This window comes from Fundulus heteroclitus, unplaced genomic scaffold (genome assembly GCF_011125445.2).
Source record: "Fundulus heteroclitus isolate FHET01 unplaced genomic scaffold, MU-UCD_Fhet_4.1 scaffold_90, whole genome shotgun sequence".
NCBI classification, from domain to species: domain Eukaryota; kingdom Metazoa; phylum Chordata; class Actinopteri; order Cyprinodontiformes; family Fundulidae; genus Fundulus; species Fundulus heteroclitus.
The window spans coordinates 344,899-360,507 of NW_023397362.1; the positions used below are offsets into that span (position 1 = coordinate 344,899).

The 15,609-nt window shown below is 38.0% G+C and overlaps 2 pseudogenes; both read right to left on the reverse strand.

The window, feature by feature from the left end:
• Window positions 1–1,635, reverse strand: part of LOC118562378 — a 4,304-nt pseudogene extending 2,669 nt beyond the window's left edge.
• Window positions 1,636–6,397: 4,762 nt separating this feature from the next.
• On the reverse strand, window positions 6,398–9,554 carry LOC118562379 (annotated as a pseudogene).
• Between the last annotated feature and the right edge of the window lie 6,055 nt (window positions 9,555–15,609).

Below are 15,609 nucleotides of genomic sequence, written 5' to 3' on the forward strand. Positions count from 1 at the left end.
TTAGCATAGACAGCAACAGCTGGAAGCCATGGAGTAGGATGGTGTTCCTCGCTTTCTTTGCATTTGCTGAAGCAGCCTTTGCAGTGAAAAGAATCCTGAAGTATGAATAAAAGAGAATGAGCCAAACAATGACTAGAAACACAATGTTGGTCACATGTTTCTTTTTTTGCAAGGATCGGGCTTGTGAAATGTTATCCCACATGCAGAAAATCCTGGAATGAAAGTACTCTGCAGGACTTGTGGCCATCACTATGAACACATCTGGTAGGACTGTCAGTAACTTAGGAACCATATCACCGCAATCACAATGTAGGTTTTCCTGACCGTACAGATCTGGGGGTGGTGCAGAGGGAAGCATATGGCCAGGTAACACTCTAAAGCCATGGCCGCAAGCGTTAAGGGGTTGTTTAAGCTGGAAGATGTGGCAATCACAAGCATAATGATACAGAATGAGACATTGAGTGTGAACAATATGTAACTTAGGACTTGGAGGAGGATCATCAATGCCAGTGTGGTGATATCGTTGATTACCAGGTGGATATAAAGGATGTAACGAGAGTTTGTGTTGAAAACCTGAAATAGAGAACAAGATTATTTTGGGAAATGCATAGGAAAGAAAGACTCGATATGTTAGCAGGTTTACCTTTTAGTTTAGACTTCTTAAGCACATAGCGTTAAACAATCTGAATACCAATTTGGTAAAGAAATGTTTTTTTCACTTCATTTTTATTTGAACATGTTTTTGTAAATATCACAATGTGACAAGGTCAATATAAGCAATATCTTAATGTTGTGTAACCTCTCACTAATGATGAAGTCATACTGAAATTTTATTTTTAACTGATACCTTTTTGTTTTGAAGGATCTGCAGAACATCTTGTGGTATTTTTAAGGGTGCTACATTCTTTTCCAATTCAATATTGTTACAAAGTTGTCCTTTTAAATGCACTTGCTGCTGTGAGTAAAACTTTATGTATTTTAGTTTCCCAACTCGTGTTAAGTCTTGATTTATATTAAGATGATCAGACATTTTCAGATCACAAACTTCAGCAAATGTTTTATAACTGCTAGTTTTATCATTACATTATTTTTAACAGCTGGAGTAAAACCAATAATGATTGAGGAAACCAACACATCTTAACCCATCTTAAACAAATATTTATGAAGAGAATGCAGATATGTCAACTCAAAATTACCAATGGGCTTATTTTCTTATTCTGTCATTTATGTGCTCAGTTTACTTTCAAACTGCAAGTACAACAAATAAAAATAATATTTCTATAATTGTTACCTCACTTCTCTATATTTACTTCATACCATTTGAAATCAAACTTTCATAATGATAGGTAACTTGGTATGGGGCACCTGTGTTATCACAAAAACCACAACAAAGACAATTACCCTATTGATTTGAGCACTTTTGAATTCGCTGTGCAAAGTTATATAAAAACAGACATAGACAAAATTGATAGCCCACCTGATGTTTTCTAAATGTGTGAACCAGAGTGGCATTAACATAGATGATTGCAAGGGAGAGCGCCACAATGATTACATTATTGATGATTTCTACAAAGAGCGGTTCCCGAATGACAGTTGCAGTATTATTCATCCCAGAATTTAGACACCAGACACAGTGTGGCAACCTGCGGAGAAATGTTCAACAGGTTAAGAATAAACAGAACACACTAATGTTTTATAAAGTCAGAAACAAAGCAGTTGAGTATCTGTAATATTAAATATGCTTGATAATAAATATAATTCAAGCAATCATCAGTATGGAATCATAAATACAAGATACCAATAACCTGACATTTGTAGGCATTGTGTATCTTAGCTCATTATTCTATAATCTATATCTTCACAATTAATTATTCAGGTCATCACTTTAAACAAATTTATATTTTCACTTTCTTACCTAAAAACTGTGATCCATTTAAACACATTTTACATTCTCAAATGAAGATATTTTGTAATGGTTTATCATCATAACGATACAAGGTTTTATGACAAGAACGTCGAGACAACACAAGTGTGTACAAAGTTTAATTATCTGTTTTGATCAATAATTATTTTCTCCACTGCTGTAACAAATGCATCTCCAAACCAAAGACAGCAAAACAGTTTAAATTGGAAAGCATAACAGTAAATATACATTTTGTTAGTAACAATCATTGTATTACACATCTTACAGTTTTATTCCCTTAACAGAGGATATTTAATTAAGCAATCATTATTCTGCTTAACCAGAAATAACATCACAAAGCACAAGCTCACCCGCTGATGGCCACATAAGGTTACGCTGCACGCAATAAGTCAGTTCTGCTTGACATATCCCAATATATAGTTAATATGGAGGAAAGTCTTGGGAATAAAAACATAGTCAGCAGAATAATATGTGTGGGTGGGTGTTTTTGTGCGTATGTGTATGCATGCTACTGGGGCGACGTGTTTGTAGGAATGTGCAAAGGGTGGGGATGATGGGATGATTTTTTTGTCATTTTTTGTCATTCTTTCTCATGGTTTGTTTCTTTGTACCTGGTCATTTTTTCTTCAATATTAAAATCTTGCACCTACCAGTTTATTCAGGTCCTTCCTAAACCAAAACATAACAAAAGTGCTCACATGGCTTTTTTTACATCCTAAGAAATCTTAACAGGTTGATCTACATGTGGATCCTATTATTTGTGGAACAGGGTTTGAATCAGTTAGAATGTGGGAGTGTCAGGTTCTTATAGCATAATGTCTTCTAACATGATTTAAATAAAAAGGCTATGACAATATAGGCCAATACGAGCATATCCTGCAAATGCTATGTGCTCCATCTCAGTGTCTAATTCCCAAAGCAAATAAAATGAATGAAAAGCTGTATTTCACACATCTGTGAAGTTCGAGTTTCAACAACCAACACTTATTTTGCTTCAAGTTAACATTCACATACATGGGATCTAACTGAGCCCTGGAGACATGAGAGCTGCACATCAGCTCTGCTGCCCGCTGATTGCCAATAATGAATGAATAGGATATGACTGTCTTTGTTTTTGTCTCATGGCAATGCCGCGCTGTCAGGTATTAGTGAGAGGCAAAATCAGAGGGGAGACAGAGACAGGGCAGATGGGCTGCAGCTGGACCAAGCGATTACTTCCACCTAGATAATCTCTGCTCTGTTTCTCAAAGTGCTGGAACTTGATCACTTCACAGTTTCCTTATTCAAAAAGTCTAGTCTTATTTAAAAGGTCAGTTATAGTCTGACTTTCCTACCACACTGCCTTGCATAAGAAGTAATTAAAACCTTAAAGGACACAACTATCTGCTCATTTAATTTCAATATATTTTTCATTCACATCTTTGCTTAACCAAACCTTACAGTGACCAGGAGGTACATAAACCCGATGTTGCCCTATTTGATAATTTTTCTGTTACCTTTGAAAGCATAATTTCCAGTGACTCATTTAGCCAAAGGGACATCGTAAGAAAACGCACCAAAACTTTTATTCAAGCTTACCTTGATACTTCAACCTTGGGCTGCAACTCAGTAGATAAGCTAGTAGATAACTTTAATTCTAAAGTCTCAGACATAATAGACTGCATTGCTCCAGTTAAAGTGAAGTTTTTTCTGGGAAGAAAAAATCTCTTGGAGAAATGCTCCAGCAGTTAGAGGTGAAAAAAGGGAGTGTCAAAAAGCTGAACGCAGGTGGAGAAAGAACAGACTGCAGGTTCACTATGACACCTATAAAGAGAGACTTTACAGATATAACTTACAACTGAAAAATGCAAGAGTATCTTTCTTCTCTGAGATCATCAAGAAAAACATTAATAATGCTTGTGTCTTATTTTCCACAGTTGACAGGTTAACAAATCCTCCTGTGCCTGTGACTTTTGATCTCCACTCCACCAGGGCCTGCAACGAATTTGCTAACTTCTTTACTGACAAAATCCTAAAAATTAGAGGATCAGTTTGTACTTCCATATCAACACCAGAACCAAAGCTGTATTCAGCTGGAACTTATCCTGACAAAATGTCCCAATTCAGTCAAATAAACCACAAAAGCTTAGAGGAGATCATTCAGCAGCTACGTTCCTCCTCCAGCTGCATTGATGTTCTCCCCACAGCTTTCTTTAAAAAAGTTTTACCTGTCATAGCGTCTGATTTGACCCAGATAATAAACACGTCCCTTCTGTCAGGTGTTTTCCCCCAGTCCCTAAAAACAGCAATTATCAAACCACTGCTGAAAAAGAACAATTTAGACAAACTTGTACTCCAGAACTACAGGCCCATCTCAAACCTCCCCTTTATCAGTATGATTATTGAAAAAGCTTTCAACAATTAAACACCTTCTTAACAACGACCAGCCGCTTTGACATTTTCCAGTCAGGTTTCCGTGCTCACCACAGTACAGAGACCGCCCTTATCAAGGTTTTTAATGACATCCATATAAATACAGACTGTGGAAAAACCGCAATCACATTGGACCTCAGTGCAGCATTCAATACTGTCGATTACTCCATTCTGTTAGAGCGCCTGGAGAACTGGGTCGGCCTCTCTGGTACAGCTCTTCACTGGTTTAAATCCTACTAAAGGGACAGGGATTTTTTTGTATCAGTAGGTGACTTTACATCAGAGATGACAAAAATCACATGTGGGGTTCCCCAAGGGTCCATCCTGGGTCCCCTCCTCTTCAATATCTACATGCTCCCTATTGCTCAGATAATAAAAAAAACAACATCAGCTACCATAACTACGCAGATGACACACAGGTTTACATCACCATGTCACCAGGTGACTATAAACCAGTTCAAGCACTGAGTAAATGCCTAGAAGAAATCAATACGTGGATGTGCCAAAATTTTCTTCAATTGAATAAAAACAAAACAGAAGTAATAATATTTGGACCAATAGAGTAGAGATCAAAAGTTAGCACACAGCTTCAGTCGCTTCAGCTAAAAACCACTAATCAGGCCCGAAACCCTCGGTGTCGTGATGGACTCAGACCTGAACCTCCAAAACCATCTAAAGACAATTACAAGGTCGGCTTTCTATCATCAGAGGAACATTTCCAGGATTAAAGGACTATTGCCTCAGAAGGATCTGGAAAAACTAATCCATGCATTCATCCATGCAACGGTGTTTTCCCAGGCCTGCCTAAAAAGTCAATCAGACAGCTGCAGCTGATCCAGAACACTGCTGCCTGCGTCCTCACTAAGACTAAGAAAGTAGAGCACAAAACTCCAGTTGTAAAGTCCTTACACTGGCTCCCTGTATCTCGGAGAATAGACTTTAAAATACTTCTGTTAGTCTATAAATCCCTGAATGGCTTAGCACTTCTGGCTCCAGCCTACTCTGCATACCTAGAACCAGAACCAAACACGGAGAAGCAGCATTTAGTTCCTATGCTCCACTTATCTGGAACAAACTTCCAGAAAACTGTAAAAGTGCTGAAAGCCTGAGTTCTTTTAAATCAAGATTAAAAACACATTTGTTTAGGATTGCCTTGACTGTTCTAGTTAAACTGTTCTACTGAAACATAATTAGCTCAACTTTTTTAGTCCAACTGTTTTCAATGTTCTATTTTGTTTCTACATTTTATTCCTACTTGGTATTATTCTGTTTTATTTTCCTATATTTTAATCATGTAAAGCACTTTGCATTGTCTCTGTACTGAATTGTGCTAGATAAATAAATTTGCCTTGCCTTGCCTTACCTTACCCTGCCTCTCGGCCATCAAAATGCACCCCTCGTGACCCCGTGAGAGAAAACCCGAAAAGAAGATGGACAGATGACATCATTCATATGTGCCATAAGCATAATGTTTGGGATTCATCTGCTTGTAGTTAATAATTTAGACTAATAAGGAATAAAACTGGAAGAAATTTATGTGACCTTTATTTTGAAGCGATTATGGCTCTTCTTTTCGGTCTATAAAAAAAAATGCTTGTTGTTCGCACATTCATGGAAGGTTTTCTCTTGAGGAAGGAGATTAACAGTTTCTATCCATCCTTTATGTAGCACCTAGCTGGTAAGTGAATATGTATGGTTGTACAATGTGGTGCTGTTTTACTTATATTGATTATAAGTTTATTCATTATATGTAAAATACATTTCTTGACCAAGCTACGCTAGCAAGTGCTAGTTCATCACGTTCATCCTTTTGTGTGGCTAGCTAAATCTAAAACATGGTCATATGTGGGGTGTATGATTTCATGTTTTATTTTATTTTCAGCTCTTACGGTGTGTTTATGGTGTTCTATCATTAAATAAATGGGTTGGAATACCTCACCATGATCCATCAGTCCTTATTATTGAGTGCATTATCTGAATAAAGTCTGGCTTAGGATGCTACATAAACTTTCTGGATGGTGTGTAACATTAAATGGTGGGTTGTAACATTAAATGTAGACTTCAGGCATCCCTGATTCATGACAGAAATCAGTCATAACTTCCCACTTTTTCACAGCAAGAACACTGAAACAAAATTTAAATCCAGGGATGACTGAATCATCATACTGAGAAAATTCAATCAAATCAACCTTCCCACCATACTACTTTCCCACTGGGCCTGTTTCTGTGGTATACTTTCACTGATGTAACAAAGTTTTACCCTTTTAGATGTAGTTGAATGCGTGCGACAGACTGGCGACCTGTCCAGGTGGTACCCCGCCTCTCGCCCAGTGAACGCTGGAGATAGGCACCAGCACCCCCAGCGACCCCATGAGGAGAAGCGGTTTTGGAAAATGGATGGATGCTGGATGTAGTTGAAGACAGCAAAATAAAGAATGCACCCCCCAAAAATTTGCTGGCTTTTGAAAAAGGTTCTTGAAACGATTTAACAACATTATTTAAATCTTTTTCTGGATTAACATTTGTAGTGGTGAGCAACAGATATCGTTTCAAGTACTCTCTGAACATCTTGTCCCTTATACCATAAACCATCGGACTGATGAGACGTGGCATAACCTGAATCAGTATTGAAATTACATATCGAATGGTCAGACTATCATTCGGAAAGGAAACAACTTGAAAGGCCGTCTATTGTTATATTATAGACATACTTTAGCATACACAGCAACAGCTGGAAGCCATGGAGTAGGATGGTGTTTCTCGCTTTCTTTGCATTTGCTGAAGCAGCCTTTGCAGTGAAAAGAATCCTGAAGTATGTATAGAAGAGAATGAGCCAAACAATGACTAGAAACACAATGTTGGACACATCTTTCTTTTCTGCAAGGATCGGGCTTGTGAAAATGTTAGCCCACAAGCAGAAAATCCTGGAATGAAAGTACTCTGCAGGTCTTGTAGCCATCACTATGAACACATCTGGTAGTATTGTCAGTAAACTTAGAAACCATATCATAGCAATCACAATGTAGGTTTTCCTGACCGTACAGATCTGGGGGTGGCGCAGAGGGAAGCATATGGCCAGGTAACACTCTAAAGCCATGGCCGCAAGTGTTAAGGGGTTGTTTAGGCTGGAAGATATGGCAATCACTAGCATAATGATACAGAATGAGACATTGAGTGTGAACAATATGTAACTCAGGACTTGGAGGAGGATCAGCAATGCCAGTGTGGTGATATCGTTGATTACCAGGTGGATATAAAGGATGTAACGAGAGTTTGTGTTGAAAACCTGAAACAAAGGACAAGATTTTTTTAGGAAATAAAAAAGAATGAAATATTTGGTTAGCAAGTTTACCTTTTAGTTTAGACTTCTTAAGCAAATAACAAACAATCTCGATACCAATTTGTTAAAGAACCGTTTTTCCCTTTCTGGCATTTTATTTGAAAATGTTTTTGTAAATACCACAATGTGACATGGTCAATAAAAGCAATATCTTAATGGTGTGTAACCTCTCACTAATGATGCAAGAAAGTCATTAAGTTTCTATTTTTTCCTGATACCTCTTTCTTTTGGAGGATCTACAAAACATGTTGTTTCCTAGTGGTATTTGTAAGGTGGGTTATATTCATTTCCAGTTAATTATTGTTACAAAGTTCTCCTTTTGAATGCTCTTGCCGTTGTGAGTTAAAAGTTTTTGTATTTCAGTTTCACAACTCTTGTTAAGTTTTAAATTTACCTTTAGTTTTAAATTTTAGTTTAGAATTTTCAGATCACAAAGTTCAGCAAACGTTTTATAACTGCATTATTTGTAACAGCAGGAGTAAAACCAATAATGATTGAATAAAACAACACATTTTGAGGATCATTCTCCATCTTAAATAGATATTTGTGAAGATAATGCAGATATGTGTAAATTAAAATTCCCAATGGGCTCATTTTCTTATTCTGTCATTTCTTTGCTCAGTTCACATTTTAAACAGAAAGTACAACAAATAAAAAACAATATTCCTATAATTGTAACCTAACTTCTCTATATTTAACTATATTTACCTTTTGAAATGTCTCTTTTCACGAAAGACAACTTGGTGTGGGCTACTTAGGCTATCACACAAAAACCATGATCAATCGATCGATCGATAGATAGATACATACACACACACACACACACATACAAATGTACATAATTGATTTAGGCACATTTGAATTGACTGTGCAAATTTACATAAAAATGGACATAGACAAAATTGATAGCCTACCTGATGTTTTCTAAATGTATGAACCAGGGTGGCATTAAGGTATATGATTGCAAGGGAGAGGACAACAGTGATCACATTCTTGATGATCGCTACAGAAAGTGGATCCCGAATGACAGTTGCAGTATAATTCATCCCAGCATTTAAAGGGGTTGTGACACATCTGACACCTGACAGTGTGCCAACCTGCAGAGAAATGTTCAACAGGTAAAAGTTAAACAGAACACACTATTTTATACAGTCAGAAAAAAGCAGTTGAATATTTGTAATATTATTATGCTTGATAATAAATACAATGCAAGCACTGATCAGCATAGACTCATAAATACAAGATACCAATAATCTGACATTTTTAGGCATTTTGTATTTTAGCTCATATTAGTTCGGTAATCTTCACAATTAATTATTCAGATCATCACTTTAAACAAATTTACATTTTCACTTCATGCTCATTTTCAAAGATGACAGAGGTTTTTACCTAAAAACTGTGATCCATTTAAAACACATTTTACATTCTCAAATGAAGATATTTTGTAATGGTTTATCATCATAAAAATACAAGGTTTTATGACAAGAACGTCGAGACAACACAAGTGTGTACAAAGTTTAATTATCTGTTTTGATCAATAATTATTTTCTCCACTGCTGTGTAACAAATGCATCTCCAAACCAAAGACAGCAAAACATTTTTAAATTGGAAAGCATAACAGTAAATATACATTTTGTTAGTAACAATCAATGTATTACACATCTTACAGTTTTATTCCCTTAACAGAGGATATTTAATTACGCAATCATTATTCTGCTTAACCAGAAATAACGTCACAAAGCACAAGCTCACCTGCTGATGGCCACATAAGGTTACGCTGCACACAATAAGTCAGTTCTGCTTGACATATCCCAATATATAGTTAATATGGAGGAAAGTCTTGGGAATAAAAACATAGTCAGCAGAATAATATGTGTGGGTGGGTGTTTTTGCGCGTGTGTGTATGCATGCTACTGGGGCAACGTGTTTGTAGTAATGTGCAAAGGGTGGGGATGATGGGATTATTTTTTTTGTCATTTTTTGTCATTCTTTTCTCATGGTTTGTTTCCTTGTACCTGGTCATTTTTTCCCTCATTATTAAGATCTTGCACCTACCAGTTTATATTTAGGTCCTTCCTAAACCAAAACATAACAAAAGTGCTCATATGGCTTTTTTTTACATCCTAGGAAATCTTAACAGGTTGATCTACATGTGGATCCTAATATTTGTGGTACAGGGTTTGAATCAGTTGGAATGTGGGAGTGTCAGGTTCTTATAGCATAATGTCTTCTAACATGATTGAAATAAAAAGGCTACTACAATGTAGGCCAATATGAGCATATTCTGCAAATGCTATGTGCTCCATCTCAGTGTCTAATTCCCAAAGCAAATAAAATGAATGAAAAGCTGTATTTCCACATATGTGAAGTTCGAGTTTCAACAATCAACACTTATTTTGCTCAAGTTAACATTCACATACATGGGATCTAACTGTGTTCTCTGAGAGATTTCCCTTAAATGTTGTACATTTTATTTAAGACATTTCCAACACACACTACTTTTTTTTATTCTTTCATTACCCTAAGTTGCCAATAAAATACTTATGCTAGAACTGTCCAGATGTACCCCACCTCAGCTGGAGAAAGGCACCAGCACCCCATTGTGACCCCAATAGGGATAAGCGTGTTGGAAAATGGATGAGTGGATGGATAACTTTAACCTGACGAGCCAGATGAATTTCGTTCCGCTTAAGCTCCGCCTAGCTTCACTCAGGACGCAAGGCTGGAGTTTCATAGATGTGACGTAGTGGAGAAGCCACCGTGAGACTGTTTTGATTCAGACATCAAGGAAGCAAGCGTTAACATTGATGTTGCCATTTCTTCCGTGTTGTACAATCTACCTAATATTGTTTCATTAAAAAAACATCAGAGAACTTTTTGTGATTGGCTCGCGGACTTCCTGTTTGCGTTAAGGCGTATTGTGTCACTTCCTGTTGTTGCTGTGTGAACGACGGAGCTTTGCTCCAGGCTCTCCTCGCTTTTTATCTTTAAACCTCTTTGCTGTAACATCTGTTTCCAAACATAAGCAACTTTTAAAACATTGTCTGGTGGCTGCTCATCACGTTTGGAACTCCTCGTGTTTCACACGGTTTGTTCTTTGGCGTGATAATAGGGCGTTAGCCTAGCGCTAGCCAAGCCTTAGCCTCATAATGGCTTCTCCGTCTCTGACTAAGTCTCCTATCTGCTGCTCTCTGTGTCAGATGTTCAGTTATTCCTCTGCCTCCTTTAGTGATAATGGTACATGTAATAAATGTAGTGATTTGTAGCTTTGGAGTCGAGGGTGTCAGAATTGGAGACCCGGCTCCGTGCTGTTGAAAAACCAGCTGATAGCCGCTCTTTTGCTAGCGCGGAGCCGCATAGAGTAACTTCACGTAGCGAACCTAAAGCAGTAGCACCCGAGCAGCCTGGTAACCAGGCTGGCTGGGTGACAGTTCGTAGGAAGCATAGCTCTAGATTACAGACCCCAGATCACCACCAACCCATCTGCGTTTCTAATAAATTTTCCCCTCTGAGCGACAATCTCGCCGAGGAGCCGACCTTAATTATTGGCAGCTCCATAATGAGAAATGTGGCACTAAAGAAACCAGGGACCATAGTTAAATGCCTACCAGGGGCCAGAACAGGCGACATAGAATCCTACCTAAAACTACTGGCTAAGGATAAGCGTAAATACCGCAAAATTGTTATTCACGCTGGCGGTAATGACACCCGGTCACGCCGATCAAGAGGTCACCAAAGTTGGTGTTGCTTCGGTTTGTGAGTTTGCTAAAACTATGTCGGACTCTGTAATTTTCTCTGGTCCCCTGCCTGATCTGACCAGTGATGACATGTTTAGCCGCATGTCATTCATTCAACCCGCTGGTTGTCTTGGTGGTGTCCAGAAAACGACGTGGGCTACATTGATAACTGGAGAACTTTCTGGGGAAAACCTGGTCTGATCCGGAGAAGAGACGGCATCCATCCTACTTTGGAAGGTGCAGCTCTTCTTTCTAGGAATCTGGCCGGATTTATTAGTTCTCCTAAATGCTGACAACCAGGGTCCAGACCAGGAAGCAGAGCCATAGTTTAACACACCTCTCTGCAGCTTCTGTATTGTTACCTACCCATTATCCTATTGAGACGGTGTCTTTCCCCACGGCCAAAACTTAACAGATCAAAAACTGATCTAAAGGAACAAATCATAAAAACCTAATAAAAATCAATATGGTTCACCTTGAACCTAAAAATAAAAATAATAAAATGTGGTCTATTAAATATAAGGTCTCTCCCTCCAAAGACCTTGTTAGTTAATGAATTGATTTCTGATAATCAGATTGATTTGTTTTGTCCACAGAAACCTGGCTACAAGAGGACTACGTTAGTATAAATGAGTCAACCCCCTCCAGTTATTCAAATTTCCACATTCCCAGATCTGTGGGAAGAGGAGGGGAGTGGCAACTATCTTTACAGTGCTGATTTATTAATTAGTCCCAGGCCAACTAATAATTACAGTTCTTTTGAACATTTAACCCTCAGTTTCCCTCATCCAACTGCAAAAGCAATAAAACCTCTTCTGTTGTTTGTTTTGTATCGTCCCACCAGGCCCTTACACTCAGTTTTTGGATCAGTGTCAGATTTCTTATCTGATTTGGTGTTAAATACTGATAAGGTTATTATAGTGGGTGATTTTAACATCCATGTTGACACTGAATGTGATAACCTTAGTGTAGCCTTTAAAACTATCCTAGATTCAATTGGTTTTGCTCAAATGTGCATGAACCGACGCCATCTCTCGGCTCCATACTTTAGACCTTGTTCTGACATATGGCATTGATTGTGAAGAATTAACAGTATTCTCTCACAACCCTGTCCTGTCTGATCATTTTTTAATAACATTTGAGTTTAATCTAACTGAATTCTCCACCCCCCAAAAGAGGGTGTCCATTATAGTAGGATTTTATCGGATAATGCTGTATCAAAACTTAAAGAGTCTGCCCCCTTTTTAATATCCTCAGTATTGGCAGAAATGCCCTGTAGATGGCAGCATTGCTGTTTCTTCCCATTCACAAATCGATACCTTTGCTATACAATGTGACTTCCTCATTGCGTTCTGCATTAGACAATGTAGCTCCCTTGAAAAAGAAGGTGATTATTCACAGGAAGCTGGCTCCTTGGTTTAATTCAGAGCTGCGTTCCTTGAAGCACATGTTAGGAAATTGGAGAGAAAATGGCGCTCTACACACCAAGAGGAATCCTACTTAATCTGGAAGAACAGTCTATTGTTGTATAACAAGACCTTCGCAGAGTTAGAACAGCATATTTTTTCATCTATTAATTGAAGAGAATAAAAAATAATCCTAGATTTCTCTTTAGTACAGTTGCCAAACTTACCCAGAGCCACAGCTCTGTTGATCCATGCCATTCCCTTAGCTCTTAGTAGTAATGATTTTATGGGATTCTTCATAAATAAAATTGATGCCATTAAAAATAAAATAATTGGCATCCTCCCAAACATGATTACCTCGTCCTCAGTAAGTGAGGCAGCATTGGAGGAATCTTTAGAATCTGCGCAGTGTTTTGAACTGTTTAGAAGCAGTAGAGCTTTCTGAGCTATCTAAAATTTTTAGCTTCATCTAAACCTTCTACCTGTATGTTAGACCCAATCCCAACCAAGTTGTTTAAGGACATATTCCCTTTGATCAGTGGCACTATTTAGACATGATTAATCTATCCTTAGTAAATGGATATGTACCACAGGTTTTGAAAGTAGCTGTTATTAAACCTTTACTTAAGAAACCTTCTCTTGATCAAGATGAGTTAGTAAATTACAGACCTATATCTAATCTTCTTTTCTTATCTAAAATTCTTGAGAAAGTAGTTGCTAATCAACTTTGTGAACATTTACAAAGTAATGACCTACTTGAGGAGTTTCAGTCAGGCTTCAGAGCTCATCATAGCACTGAAACAGCTCTGGTGAAGGTCACTAATGATATTCTCATGGCCTCAGATAATGGACTTGTGTCTATACTTGTCCTGTTAGATCTCAGTGCTGCGTTTGATACAGTTGATCACAATATTCTCCTACAAAGACTTGAACATACTGTAGGGATTAAGGGGAAAGCATTAGGCTGGTTTAAATCTTATCTGTCAGACAGATTCCAATTTGTTCATGTTAATAATAAATCTTCCTCCAACTCTAGGGTCACCTGTGGAGTACCACAGGGTTCAGTCCTTGGACCAATTCTCTTTACTATATATATGCTTCCGATAGGCAAAATTATCAGACAGCATGGGATTATTTCCACTGTTATGCTGATGATACTCAGCTATATTTATCCATAAATCCTGATGAATCCAATCAATTACTTCGACTGCAGTCATGTCTTGATGACATCAAAAGCTGGATGACTTTAAATTTCCTGCATCTAAATTCTGACAAGACCGAAGTTGTAATCTTTGGGCCAGAGTCTTAAAAAAAAAAGTTCTTAATCAATCACTTAATCTGGATGGCATTAACCTGGCCTCTGGTAATAAAGTAAAAAATCTTGGTGTTATTTTTGACCAAGACATGTCATTTAAATCCCATATTAAACAGGTTTCCAGAGTTTCCTTTTTTCACCTTCGGAATATCGCCAAAATTAGAAACATTCTGTCCAGGAGTGATGCTGAAAACTGGTCCATGCATTTGGTTACTTCAAGGCTGGACTATTGTAATTCTTTACTATCAGGAAGTCTACAAAATGCAGTTCAAAGCCTTCAGCTGATCCAAAATGCTGCAGCAAGAGTTCTGATGAAAATCAACAAGAGGGATCATATTTCTCCAATTTTAGCTTCCCTTCATTGGCTTCCTGTTAAATCAAGAATAGAATTTAAAATTCTTCTTCTAACGTATAAAGCCCTTAATAATCAAACTCCATCATATATCAGAGCTCTGATTACCCCCGTATGTTCCTAACAGAGCACTTCGCTCTCAGACCGCAGGTCTGCTGGTGGTTCCTAGAGTCTCTAAAGTAGAATGGGAGGCAGATCCTTTAGCTATCAGGCTCCTCTCCTGTGGAACCAACTCCCAGTTTTGGTCCGTGAGGCAGACACCCTGTCTACTTTTAAGACTAGGCCTTAAAACTTTTCTTTTTGACAAAACTTATAACTAGTGACTCATGTTACTCTCAGCTACCCTTTATAGTTTTACTGCTATAGGCTTAGGTTTACTGGAGTATATCAGGATCTAATTTTCTCACTATATTGAGTTCTACTGTTCTTCAATATGCATTATGTGTTGTCATTTCTGCTTTAACTTTCTGTTCTCTCTCTTTTCTCTTCATAGTAGGTAACCACCTGGTCTGGCGTTCTGTTAACTGTGACATCATCCAGAGAAGACGGCTCACCCGCTACTACCATCTAATGTAGAACAGATTACTAGATCAATGTGTGCTTCTGTGCTTTTTTGTTTCTCTTGTTTTGTTCTCTGTTCTGTCTTCTGTAACCCCAGTCGGTCGAGGCAGATGACCGTTCATACTGAGCCCGGTTCTGCCGGAGGTTTTTCCTTCCCGTTAATGGGTGGTTTTCTTCCCACTGTCGCTTCATGCTTGCTCAGTATGAGGGATTGCAGCAAAGCCATGTACAATGCAGACGACTCTCCCTGTGGCTCTACGGTTCCCCAGGAGTGAATGCTGCTTGTCGGGACTTTGATGCAATCAACTGGTTTCCTTATATAGGACATTTTTGACCAATTCTGTATAATCTGACCCAATCTGTATAATATGATTGAACTTGACTTTGTAAAGTGCCTTGAGATGACATGTTTCATGATTTGGCGCTATATAAATAAAATTGAATTGAATTGGACGGCTCTGAAGACTTTTGTTGGTGGAAACAATGTTTTCGCCCTTCTCCCGACGGGATTTGGCAAGTTTATTTTTTTTCCTGCGTCACTCTCATCAGCGTCACGGGTTGG